General features: G+C 41.1%; 1 protein-coding gene across 8 annotated transcripts in view; it reads right to left on the bottom strand.

Moving 5' to 3' along the window:
- Positions 1-12,310, bottom strand: part of PLCE1 (phospholipase C epsilon 1) — a 167,225-nt gene extending 154,915 nt beyond the window's left edge. For 3 of the 8 annotated variants that reach the window (XM_030029871.1, XM_030029874.1, XM_030029877.1), the window contains exon 1: positions 11,336-11,539. The gene's annotated coding sequence lies outside the window, so the exon portion shown is untranslated. Of the gene's footprint in view, positions 1-11,335; positions 11,684-12,218 lie in introns of those variants that run through there. The other 5 variants (XM_030029875.1, XM_030029876.2, XM_030029878.1 and 2 more) reach the window with 3 other exon arrangements.
- Positions 12,311-14,095: the final 1,785 nt, after the last annotated feature.

Raw genomic sequence — 14,095 nt, 5'->3', positions numbered from 1 at the left:
TTAAGTGCCTTCTTAGACCTGCTCCTGTTAATTTACCAGGGACTGCATCACACTCAGACCTCCTATATATTCAAGACATCTTTTTATTGACTTCCAAAGCTATCAGAAATTATTGAATACCGCTTTCCCTTTTTACCTACCTTCAAGAAAAATAAAATCAGTACAATGAAATTTAGTTTAGGAAAGGCAAACTCTACCTTCAAAACCAAAATCTACTGTATACCTCTCAAAAGTATTTGACAAACTTAGAACAGTTTCTGAGAGTAATCTGAGAACAGGTTAAATTAGAAACAGAGAGCGCACTCCTCACACTAAGGTCTTCATGGATTCTGTATAGTTTTCTGGCTTTATTAACTGTTCATTAATGCTGGCTGTTTTTATTTAAGCATTCTATTGCTGTTATAAAAGCAGAAACAGCTATGGAAGTAATAACGCTAATAGTACTATAATGTTTCAACATATTTTTGAAAATACAACGTATGCATTTCATCACTTCTTATTTTACATGTGACCTCTCTGAAAAATAAAGACTATACCCACTACAGAAAATATGCCATAACTACAGAGAAAAAGCCAACGGTCAGGTGTACATTATTTATATAACTGTATAATAGTTGTACATAATTCAGGTATGCATAATTATCACCTATAATAACTATAAAAACCAAAACACTTGTTTGGTTTTCATGATTCACTCACCAGAAAAAATTACATAGCATCCTCTATATAGTCTTAGGTACAGTTATGGTAAGAAGAATGTGGAAGAGGTATTATTACTGTACTAGTTTTAAACTCAAGATTCTGATTTTCAATGTTTTAAATTCAAATATTTGACAATAATGAATTAAATATTTAAAAACCATACCAGTACATGTTGAAAACAAGCCTAAATTTTAGGGATAATTTCCTTTATAATTTAATATTCTTACTTTATTTTATATAGTCGCACATCATTCAACAGATTGTCAGATTATCTGAATACTGAAAGTTTTAAAGCCCTGTATGGGAGAGGACCACATAGTGGAACTGTCTACAGCCAAACACACAATAAATAGTATGATACTAGATGACAACATCATCTATGCTCTTTTAATTATACACTCATATGTACATCAAATATTAAAAAAAATGAAGCAAGCAGGTCTTTAGATTTACTAAAAAGAATAACAGAGACAAGCCGCATGCATAAACACTGTATTACTGTAGAGTAGGGATTTTTTTGTTGATGTTTAAGACTGTAATGAGAGAGAAAAAAAGAAGTACAGTCAAACTGATAATCAGAGGGAAAAGTCCAGGTTGATCTATACAAGTTCACTGTAGATTAGAGGTCTTTTCCGGGGTGCTTCAGGCCACATCTAGCAAGCAAGAGACAGACAAGTCCTACCAAGAATAGGTCAGGAACTCAATAGTTGCAAAAATCTGTACGCAGAGAGATCAGAGCTTCCCTTTCTCTTTGACAGAGGAAGGGCCTCAGCTTTCATGCTTTTCTGGCAAGTAGAGGGAACATGGCCAACTTTCTTTGCATTCACTGGCCAAGTGCTGAGACAGTCTCTGCCTCAATTCAAACTTTAAAACCTTTATTGGGATGCATATGGTTGCTAACAAAACAGCTTTACTGTAAGCAAGATGGGTAAGGTGGGAAAACCAGGAGACAGAGGCTATTGGGTTTTTTTAAAATTATCCATTGATTTCATTGAGTTAAATGCACCTGAAATGTTTGGGAGAGTTTTGGTAAGTGTAAATTCAAGCAAGAACAGCAAGTGAAGGGGTTTGGGGTTTTTTTTGTTTGGGGCTTTTTCCTCTTCTCAATAGCGTCCTCAGAGCACAAGGGAACAGAGAAAAGCTGATAAAAAACTGAGAATGGCATTACATAGCAAAAGAAAATAATCAGAGCGCCATGTCAAGTCAGAGGAAAGCACATGAGTTTAGAGTGACTCATGTACAGATTAGATACTTAACTGGCCATCATAGCTCCAATGCTGTTATACAAAACAATTTTCCCTTGCTTTGAATTTGCGCACACACCTTCCTCAAATACTTTTACAGCTCTCCCACTAACTCGCAAGTCAACTCCATGCAGCTTTCTATAAAGCACACAGTTGAGATGAAGCTCATGGATGCATAGAAGCTGTTATACAGGATGATACTGTGCCATTATAACTGTGGTACATTATCTTTTGTCCTCAGAAATTTTAGCATCAATAACAGCTTTATGTACCTAGCCAACAGGACAACTGACTGTTAAGGATAAACATTTTCATAATCAACTTGCATAATAGAATAGAGTACATGGAACAAAATGACGGGATGACACAAACATGGAGGTAAGCTTTTGGCAAAGTAGAACAACATTTGCAAATTTTAAGAGAACCTGCAAACTTGCCTCTTCTGGAGGGGTGGATGGGAAGACCTCCTGACAACCCTTGCTGACTATGCATCTCTACCATTCCTATGCCTATCAGGTAACAAAACTCCAAACAGATGTTATGATCTGAATCTTGAAAGAGAATACAGGCAGGCGTAGTAGTCTAATACTATACAGACATTTGAAAGATGTTACTGCATATTTTAACACTGACCTGTTTTATAGCCTGCTGTCTAGGGAACAGTTTATTTCTACAAACCACTACTGAACCTGGCTTGCAAATCTAGAATTGCAGTTCAAATAGTATGGAGAATTCATTTCCAAACAGACTTCACAGTATTGCTAATTCCTATAGTCATGTACTCAGAAAACGCACTGTTTTTCTAGAAGCCCCTAGTCATACCATTATATAACTACTCATAATCTCAGCTTTAAAAACAGACCATTTAGTTATAAAAACAAGAGGAATACGGGAGCAATAAAGGCTTAAGAATTTTAAGACAAAAAAGAAGGTTCCACATTTATTACTTTTAAGCCAAATTAATCATAGAAAGGGAAGAATAATGAGGATTTGGAGCTTGATGCACTGAACAGTTGGTGCTGACAACACAGTTTTCATAATAAAATCAGTTTGTTGGCATGCCCCCAAAATGGATTTGATTTGAGTGACTAGAAAAACCTGTGAAAATAGTTTTCAATTGTAGATATTATCCATTTATTAATATCACAAATTACCCATTCTTTTTTCTGATTCTACCAAAGATATCTAAAATTTTAGTATTTCCTTACTTTGGAAAAGTAGGAAGGACCATTTATACTCCAAAATGTTGCTGATTTCCAAGAAATTCCTATTCCTTTATACAAATGAAACTACAAAAATTTAATGAAGAGCTCCTATTTCCCTCATTTCAAGTCATTATATCTCCTACTACACAGAAATAAGATTTAAGACAGAGTTCCAGAATTTGCTGCACAAACGTAATCACAACAAGCAAAACAATCTTGCAAAAAATGTTCACAATTGAGGGACACAGAAATTCAGTTAAAAATAAAACATTTGCCATAGCTCAGAATTTGTTGGAACATGAAAATTTCAGCTCACCACTAAAAAAATAAAATCCATTTAATAATTTAAGAGACTTATAAACCCCTCTTACTTATGGCCCTAAACTAATGTTTTAAAAGAATATTATTTCTTTATAGCAAATCCAATATGTTTCCATAACATAAACAAATTTAATCTGTGCAACTAGATTGGTAGTTGACAATATCTGGTTAACACAAACAAGAAAGAACAGTATTAACATTATACTCTTTCTCTATAGCAAAATTGGCCACTAAAGCTAGATTTTTAATGACCACAACATTCTGATACCAAGGTACTATGTATATACTTAACTTTATTTCAGGAAAGCTAGATGAGAATGGAAACAATTGAATAGTGCATTTTGGGATTCAACTGTATTCCCAAACAAGTTTAAACTCTAGATCTTCATCTACAAATGTTTTCTGGTTAAGTACCAAGAAGGCTAGTTTGGCTTAGCTAAAAAAAAAAAACACCAAAAAACCCAAGAAAAACAACAAAAAACGTCTCCTTCAATTTCCCACATCTAAAAAAAACAAAAACAAAAACAAAAAAAACCAAACCACATTTCTGTTTCATACTGCAAGTTAGTTCAACCATATAGTAGAACCTTGTAATACAGCCTCTGAAATCTGTTTTAATAGGGGACCAAAAGGCAACTGGATAGCAAAAACTGTATTTTTTACACACATCATATTTCTGCCAACATGGAATAAGTAACGCAATAAAAACAACAGCATCCAATGTTACATGGATTTGGGCTAAGCTAATATAATTTTCAACAGGAGTAAGAAGAAACTATCCAGAAATACCCTGACAGATATACAACAGAACCAAGGTTTACTGTTCCTTAAAAGAAAAGAATTATATAAAGTCAACATCATGACTTTTCCGAAGTTAGGAAACCTCTCAACCTTTCAAATATGAGGTAATGCTATACACGCAGCTGACATTTTTAAATCTCTGCTTAATTAGTTGCACGGTAACATCTTTATGTTAACTATTCCATAATTTTATCTGTTAGAGGCATATTACATAAAATATATACCCAAAATGTAGGAAAGGTATATAGGTTTCTATGACATGGTATACTCAGAACAGCCTGTATTTTCGAAGATATAGAAGGCAAAGAACTGCTTTTAGACATGAGTCAGGAATACAGACAGAGCAGTTTTAATCCTTAAGAAAGAAAAAACTGTGCACTTTTCTCTTCTCAGCAAAATACAGTAATTCTCCTTTTTCAGAAACACTGCAGACTTCATATAACACTGGGAGGAAGATGTGACTGAGCTCTTCTGCTAGATACTGGCTCACCAAGAGGTCTTGGGAGAAAGGGAACAGGGTTTGTTAAGCAATACACTTGTAGATGAGTAGACTCTGATGTGTGTAAACACACTGTCAACCTTTTATTTGATTTGACTCTTTCAGCTGATACATAGCTTCTGCAGGTGTCCAGTCTGCAGCAATACAAGGGTATTCTCAATGAGACAAGTATCTCCGATAGGAACACACCCTGAAAATAGAGATACTCTTTGCTTCCATGCACATAAACTCACACTGCAGGGAACTGAAAGTACGCAACCATTGAATTTTCTCTTGCGGAAAGCAATCTGTAACTCCACATACCACAGTATCAGGTAACAACTGGCAATATGCTAATACCATACCGCGGTTACGTCAAACCAAAAGTACCAAAGACATAGAAGAATGAAATGGTATCACCCTCCCCAGGTATCAACCACTCCCTCTTGCAACCTAACTCTGGGTAACAGGACACAAGACTCAACACTATGGAGAAGGAAGGGAAACTGGAACACATCTAGAGCAAGAGCAAAATTCGAAACTGAATGAATTACTACCGGTGGGCAGGGAGCACTGAGCAGTAATTACCACTTTCCAACAGTGCCCTCCAACAGCCCTATCTTACAAGAAGAAAAGATCATTTTGAAAACAAGCAAAACAAAACCAAACACACAGAACTGAACCATTAAGTGTACTTATTACATATTGGTAGACATATCAAGACTATTCAAAGGAACAGTATATTTCATTTGGATGGTATAACTTGTTGAAATTGTTATACAGTGACAGGTGATGAAATAAGTGATAGCTACTTTCTGAATCTGTCCTATGAAAGTAAAATAAATAAAAAGCCCCATAGTTGGACTTACATATTTAAATTACCCAGGCTAATGATATCAGAAATGCCTCTAAATAGGATTGCCATGGGGGTTTTAGTTAACGACGCATATGAAATCATACATTTTCATAAAAAGTTTCCCCATATTTCATTTCTATGTCTACTGAGTGAACGCCACCAAAGTGGAATTTCTTGTTTATAATTTGCTGAATTAAACCACAGAATAAGAGCAGATGTATATTCAAATCAATAACAGCAACATTTTGAGTGGTTATTCAGATTAAAGTATTTCCAACATAAGCAGCTGTCCAACTGCTTGATTTTATTGTCTCTATTTTGTTGTCTCTTCCATAAATTCACTATAAAGAAAAGCAAAAACAAACAAAAAAGGTGCAATCACAACAAAGGTAATTATGCAAGATCCTCCCCTTTTTGTATGTCCACTTTGGGGGAAAAATACAAACAACAGACTATTCACAAAAGTAACAGCTGCACTGAAAAATTTCAAGGGCTCTAGAGGAGCCACATTAAGAAATATTTTTCACCTAAAAAAATGCTGAAGTACCACAATAATGCAGAAGTACCACAATACAAAAGACTTCAAGCAGCATTATCTATCTGGTACTCTTTGACATCTTTGCCACTGAAGCTCTTACAGAAAAGCAGCCCACAGCGTAGCTGAAGAGCGAATGTGAATTACAGAACCAGACAGGGAGGCAGCCTGTTTGTCAGCCTCTCCTGCAGTCAGAAATCTAGGGGGTTGCAGCCTTGGACAGATATTCCTCTACTTTTACTGCTTCCCATAAGCCTGTTGAACTAAAATGGGTGCAGAGTAAGCAGAAACTCAAAGCTTTCACAAGAAATACCTGCAATCACATTATTTTCCCATGGTAGAAACAACAAATATGCTCACAGAACATCCGATATATTTGAAAGTCATCAGAAGTGTGAATTTTTCCAGTAAAAGTTAGAAAAATACTAACCAATTCTTAGAAATCTCTGCCCACCAATGAAACATTCTGATTATAAATGCATTTTAACATACTTGTCTGAACTGAACAAAAACTACCTGGTTGAAAATACATCTTTGAAAATGTCAGAGCATGAAAATTACCTAAAATAAGACCAGAAGCAGAATACTGTCTTCAGAAGGCAATTCAGCCTGGATATTAAAACACTGGGTTTTCTTTTTCCTTTGCAATTTGGTACATAGCTGTAATCCAAAACAATCATAGCAACTCTAAAGGAATTAAAAAGGAGGCATTCACGTCAAGAAAGGTCCTCAAGAGGAAGTCTACAGGTTGTTCTTTAATGTGAACTGTTGGTAGTGCACAAAGCAGTAGCTACTCTGCTACATGACCTATTTTTAGCTTGCTAAACTCCAAGGGAAACCAAGTTGGGTTTCCCCAATACTGCTGAAAGATATTTGCACTGCTACAGAAAAAAATTAACCTAATCCAAGCAACAGAGTTTTGTACTTGGAGTAAAGGAATGCATTATGAAAATGTTAGAAAGAAGATGCAGTGTAACAAAAACCTCAAATACCAGCGATCCCTGCAGCAGCATTCTTGCTGTATGCTGTAGCACAGACAGAGAAAAATACTGTGGGAGGAGAGGTCTCGCATCAGAGCATTGTCTGAAACAGCAGACAGCAAGGTCCTACTACACAAGGCAAGGTCAATGCAACTGAGAGTCATCTGTTTCAGAAAACACACTATTATTAGATGCAAGTTATGCAGCACTTGTGCATACTAATAGAATAAAACCATTACCCCAAAAATAAATGTTTTCAAATGGTAGCTTCAACTTTGCACTCAATGTTTCCACTTTTTGCATCTCATTTAAAACATTCAAATGAGTAACATAAAGAATACTGAAAATACCTGAGTATTTCATTTCTAATTACTTATGAAATGTTACAATTGAAAAATACAATAATGTATTTTTTTTAATGAGGTGGCTCCACTGAAAATGTCATAACAAATTATTGAATATTACTTACTGATAGCAACATAGAATAAAATGTATCCCAGAGTTGACAGCCTATTTAAACTATTACGATATGTCTCACACTACTGTGAGTAAAATATTACAGTAAATACACTGGCCTACAGAATACACTTACTTGTACAAGACTCAAGCCTGCACTCTCTCCATACTCGAAAATTATGCTGGAATACCTAGTTTCGGATGTAAAGAAGGCAGAAGGCAGCTCCCTGAGGCACGTCACATACTCCACAAGGTGTGTGTCCCTGCTACTTTAAATCATTCACTGAAAGAGCTGGTACTACCGCAGCACCATCACTGACACTTGATAAACTGGAGAAGTATAGAGGGCTCTGGAAGAAGGATAATTCTGGTGGAGAGTTGAGCTCATTCCTTCTAGCTCTTGTAGTTTACCAGGTTTTGGTAACTGATGGCACATCTAGCTTCTGTTTGAACATGTTGGATTATTTATGAATGACTGGGCGGTTAAGAAGAGAGTATTGTGGATGGCCTAGTTTAAAATCAGTGACATTAATTAAGCCTTGCATAGAGATGTCAGCATGAGAGAGTATATGAAACCACCAAGGACTAGACTTTGATCCCACAGTGACATATTTACAAATTAACCCCATTGTTTCAAGTAAGACCAAAATTCTGTGCCTCAAAAACATAAAAGAAAGATTAGAGAGCTCCCAATATAGGAAATGCAAAGAAAAACTGTCACCACTTTATCCTCAGCTCTTAAACACAAGTCTCATTTTAGTAGATGGACGTTTTGCTAAAAAAAAAAAAAAAATAAAAAAAAATCAGAGCGTGAAATATGACGAATACCTGGCAGAACCATGACTATGGAAACCCCACCCACAAGCAGATATACGTATAGGTTTGCCAAGACAAATAAAGCAGTATGCAGAGTAAGCTGGACTGCTCTCATATAATATGTACTCAGTCATGTAGGCCCTCAAGTACACATGCAACAACTCTCTTCTAAATGAGATTAAGAAGGCTCAAGAAGGGACAGAATTAACCTAAGGAAAAACACAGATTTCAGGCTAGCATGCTAATAGCTTTCTAAAACAGAGCCATTGTGAAAAGTATTATTTAAAAATTAATCAGACTGCATACTAAAGGTACAGACAGCCATTAACCTGCTGTCTGCATAATCAAATGATAGCCATTACTCAAATGAAACCATCAATGGCTGCATTGTCAACAGGCGTGAGAGTAAGTCTGTCCACGCTGGAGCTGCGTGATTCGTTCCAATGTTTCAGTTACTGGTATATTCGAAAAGTATATATAAAACAAAAAAGATGTGAATTATTGCTAATAACACTATCATTGTAATTCATAAAGTTTAGAGCTCATAGTCATGACCCAGCATCCATTTTGCAGTAGACACTGTACAAACAGAAAACAAAACAACAACCCTTGTTCCAAAGCGTGGTCTTTAGTGTTTTAAAAGAAGAAAACGTTAAAGAAATACTTTTGTGAATATGCAGGTAAATTAAGCTGATCACTAAAAAAACCTTAATGTTTAATGAAAAATCTCTGTGCAAATCATGGACTTCTAATGAAATAATAGATAATTGGTTTTTGCCTCCTTTATAATTCAAGTCTTCCTTTAACTAATTCTTGTTTCAAATCCAAGAACTATTGCTAAATTACAGCTGCTTATTCAAGAAAGAAGAGCTGCTAATTTGAGCTAAATGTTTCCAACCATTGTAAGTGTACCACAATCCTTCATGAACAGTTACAACTGTCACTTCTGAGTATGTGCCTTGCTTCTATACCGGATTTCAGTGCAGGTTCTAGTCACTGGATCTTAGTATTAATATTTCTTTTAAATAGAACAGCCCCTTGATACAAGAAATACTTCTTCTATGGGTACTCACAAATAGCTCAAATTGTTTCACAACATTCTTTTGGATAACCTATATATAGAGAATTTCTTTTTCTCATTTTACAAATCTCCCAAACCTCAAATTATCTTATCATCTCTTTCATGAACCTGTTCTATGATTTCCAGTAAATATAGTTTTCAGAAATTTTTTATTCTGCAGTAGGGCTTTCATGTTTCTTAAAGTTTTACTCTGTTGTTTTGGGGTTTTTTTCCTTATTATATTGTTGGAACTCTGGCTTGAACACTACACTTTTACTGGTTAAGATGCATCACATTAATGTGAACTGAGAGGACAGGAACTGCACTGTCTGGTCTGCAGTCACAAAGTCTTAATAACAAACTTCTTGCCATGTGTGAAAATAGGAATGAACTCATTACAGTATACTAGATGAATACCTCAATATGGCACAACACGAATAAATTCTGTTTAGATGACTAAAAAAGAAAGACTTTAGCAATCCTTTGCAAATTTATGCACAGACTGGACATGCCCTTTTATGACTTGGGCATTTCTCTCTGAAGCATTTCCTAATACACAAAACGTTGTGTCTCTTTCTGGTTTCACCTCATTTGTTTCATTGATCCCAGATTCGTTTAGGTGTTTTTCATTTTGTTTTTGTAACAATCACAAACATAGGTTGTTTGCCATTGACTTTTCACAGGATGACATACCACGGATCAAAGATGATTATCTTCAGTTGGAAACCATGACTTCTTAAACTACATAATGGTCACTGCTTTGCAGTAATTGCTAAACGGCTTTTTCATAATTGGAAGGTTCTTTGATCCCCTTTCAAATATACAAATACATAAAATGTAAAGGATTGAAATATTTAGCAAACTTGTGTCATATAAATACAACAGCAAGCCCAATTCTGTTCCTCATGGAAGTGCCCTACTATGGAACAGGAAATATTTGACGGTTCCCTTGAAGTACAGCTGATCTTTTAGGCATTTCTCTACCACTCCACCCAGCTGTTACACCTCCTTTATCAGAAGCCTAGTTCGCAGCCACCTGTATAGGCTCGTCTCTGTATCACCTGTGCTGGTGGCATCCCAAGAGTGTGCAGCAGAACCGATAAGCATTGCACCCAGCCACTTAGGTCCTGATCTCACAAACACTTCAGTGAAACTACTTCTGTAAGTGTTTGCAGACTTAAGAGTCTCAACTCAACCGCCCTTCATGGAGCGGGCCAAAGAGAAGTCTGGAGCTGGAAGGAATGCATTTGCCCTTGTGCCTGGGTGCCAGGGCCCGCAGCACCCACGAAGAGTGCTTAGAGCCCACAAGAGGGGCTCACCGAGACCCGTCAAGTGGGGGGAAAGAGACATCATCACCCCTGGCGCTGGCAACCAGAGGCTCCTTCCAACGCCAGATCTCCCAGGAGCTACGCCGCTCTTGTCGGATTACAATCAGCCAGGCTTTAACGTAAAAAAACAACCGTTCGTACAATCACAACGGGTAAAAAAAGAGAACGGGGAAGTGAGGGATGAATTTATAACAATTTGTAGCACGTGTGATAAGAGCAGCCCACCCCAACTTGCTTTTGCGTTTGGGATTTTCATGGACCCTCCCGGATGAAGAGGGGGAGCTCTGAAGCCGAAGGTCAGTCGGGGAGGGCGCGGGCACCGGGGGGGCACCGGGTCCTCCCGCCGGCGGCCCGGGACTGCGGAACACGGCCGAAAGCGGAGCCCCCGCCCGCCCCCGGGCACGGCCGCCACGGGCGGCTCTCCGCGCCCCCCGCCGGGGCCGGGGCCGGGGCCGGGGCCCTGCCCCAGGGAGTCCCCGGGGGAAGCGCCAGCCTCGCACCGGAGCCGTGGAAGGAGCCCGTGAAAGCGGGCGGGGGTGAGCAGGGGACGCACCTTTCAGCGTCCCCCCGGCATCTTCCTCCTCCTCCTCCTCCTCGGGCCGGCCGGTGACTCCAGCAGCGGCGGGGCCTCAGCGGCGGAGCAGGTCTGCGGGACGGGGCCGCCTCCGCCTCGCCAGCGCTCCGCGGCCGCCGCTGCCCGGACCGGCGCGGAGCGAGCGAGGCGCCTACCCCGACGGGCCGGGGGCGGGGGCTGCGGGCGCGCACCGCCCCGCCCGGCCGAAGGAGGGAGGTGCCGCGGGGCAGCGCCGCCGGCTGACTCAGCCGAGGGGCCGCCGGGGAGGGTTCCCCCGGGACCGCCCCTCCTCGGCGGCGGGGAGGGGGGATCCCCCCCCGCCGGGCGGCTGCCCCCGGGCCGGCTCGCTAGGCACATCCCCCGCAGACGAGACAGGCGGGAGGCGGACGAGCCCGCCGCGGGCAGCTCCTCCTCGTCCTGCCCGCCCGGCAGCCCCGCGCTCGCCCAGGCAGCGCGGCGAGGCGGGCGCGGGGGGTGAAGCGCGCGACGGGTGCGCAGCCCGCAGCAGCGCCGCGCCCGCCGGTGCCTCGGGGGGAGGGATGCGCGGTCCGCGGCGGCTACCCGCCGCCGCTCCGCTCGCTCCGGCCGGCGCTTGAACCGCTCCACGTCCTACGGGCTTGACGGGTGACCCTGCCGGCAGCAGCGCCCCTACACTACGAATTCAACTGCTTTCCCCCGCTCCGCGTGTGCGTGACCGGCCATAAGAGACCAGGCGGCGCCCGCAGAGGGGATCCCCGAAGCCGGAGAGCGCACCCCGGCTCCCGTCCGGCCGCGGGTCGCACGTCCCGTTCCCCCCCTGGCCCGCCCGCACCTCGCTGGGCCGCCGCCAGCCGCAGTCACCCGCGGAAGACCTTCCTCCTACCTCCCGCAACCGGGCGGCGTGCCCAAGCGCCCCAGCCCCGCGCCTCCGCGCCGCTGAGTAACGGCGCCGGCCCAGCGCCATGGCCGCGCGCGCCCCGCGAGCTAGGGCCGGGCCGGGCCGGGCGGGGCGGGCCGGGCCGCGGCTGCCTCACCGCATCGGAATGCCGGCGCGCGCCGCTCCGCGCCCCGCGGTGCGCGAGGTGCCGCTTTCGCCGCGGCAGCGGGAACCGCCGCTCGATCGAGGAGCGGGCTGAGCCGCGCAGAGCCGCGCACCGCCTTTGCCCTGTGCTCCGCTGCCAGCCGTTCTCGCCGGGAAGGGAGAGGGAGGGGGAAATACCGCCCTGGTTCCGTCGGCGCTGCGGAAAAACAGGGTTTCGGTGAACGCGGCTCGTGCATCTTTGCGTGCGATCTTTTTCCACGCGGAGTGCAACAGGAAGAAAAACGGCCTCATAAACTTTCACTTCAAAGGAAGCATTCTCGCTTTTTAAACAGGCGAAAGTTGGCCACAGATAACGCGGTGGCGTTTAGGACATTTTTATGTGAAGGGCACCGATTCTCGTAACTAAGGTATGTGGAGATTGTGTCCCAGTACACAGGGTTGTAGAACTTACAGTTAATTTACTTCGTTCTCTTCCAATGTAAGGAACTCATGGTTCTATTTTCAAAGGGCAGAACGAAGCCGAACGCTTGAAAGTCGGATTTATTACTATATATTCTACTTTGTTACCTCAGCAAACACTCTGCACCTCGTTGAGATAATTTTCTTGTGAGGATAATACAACGTCATTGATGCCCTGTAGGTAGTAATCACAGCGGAGAAAGTCTATTAGCGGTTCAACATATATATCAAAAGAGTCAATGAAGTTACACACTGAAAGTCTACAGAAATTATGTATTTCCAAAAAGTTGGGGGGCGGGGGTTTAACAAATTAGGTCAGATATAGTGTTACATATATTTATTCACTTACAGCTTCCTGGCTTTACATTTATTGTCTATTCGGACTCTTTCAGTGACTTACAGGCTCTTATTATTAGAATAGTGAGAGAAAATACATCCGCTATAGTAAAGCACCTTGATCTTTTTAGCAGTGTAACGTCAAAATCATTTATTGCTTAGGAGACAGGAGACATAGCCAGTCTGAACTAATACAGTTAACTCATAATATTGATCATTCTATACTGGAATACAGTACATACTGGATAAAATCCAGGTCCTACAGAAAATGTAATATTCCCTTTGCCTCCAGCATGGCCCAGATTTCATTCACTGCATACAGTACCCCCAAAAATGCCATAATACAATATTTTGCAAAAAGTAAAATTTAAGTAGTCAGTCTTTTCCAATTCATGTTTTGTCTGATCTGTATATTTTTCCATATTTCCATATATTCATATACTGAATACTGACCCAAAATACATTCAATTAATAATACTTTACTTTACATTTTGCTAGTGTCAGAGGCATAGTAACTACTTCGTAACAAATCATGCAATAGGTTTTCAGCACGACAATAGTGACAATGAATTATCCTCTAAACACACAGGCAACAGGAACCTTTCCATGGAAGCTTTTTCCAGTTTCTCTCTGCTTTTCCAGTTGTTTTAAAGAGTGCAGGAAAGTTATTATCACATTATTCCACTGGAAAATATATATAAATTTTCCTTCACAACGTGTTCGCACTTTATTTTTTTCAGCTTGCAAAACTCCAACAATAAAAGATATCCTGTACTGAAAAGAAAGTGATACATTTTACAGAATGCAAAATTTGGAGAAATCACCATATCCTTGACTCGACAAAAGACTAAGGCATCTGTCTAACTTCAGGCACACATCAATGGGACAACTTAGCATACCAGCAATCAATAACATGCTCAATC

This window comes from Aquila chrysaetos, chromosome 11 (genome assembly GCF_900496995.4).
Source record: "Aquila chrysaetos chrysaetos chromosome 11, bAquChr1.4, whole genome shotgun sequence".
NCBI lineage: Eukaryota > Metazoa > Chordata > Aves > Accipitriformes > Accipitridae > Aquila > Aquila chrysaetos.
This window is presented reverse-complemented; position numbering and strand designations above follow the sequence as displayed.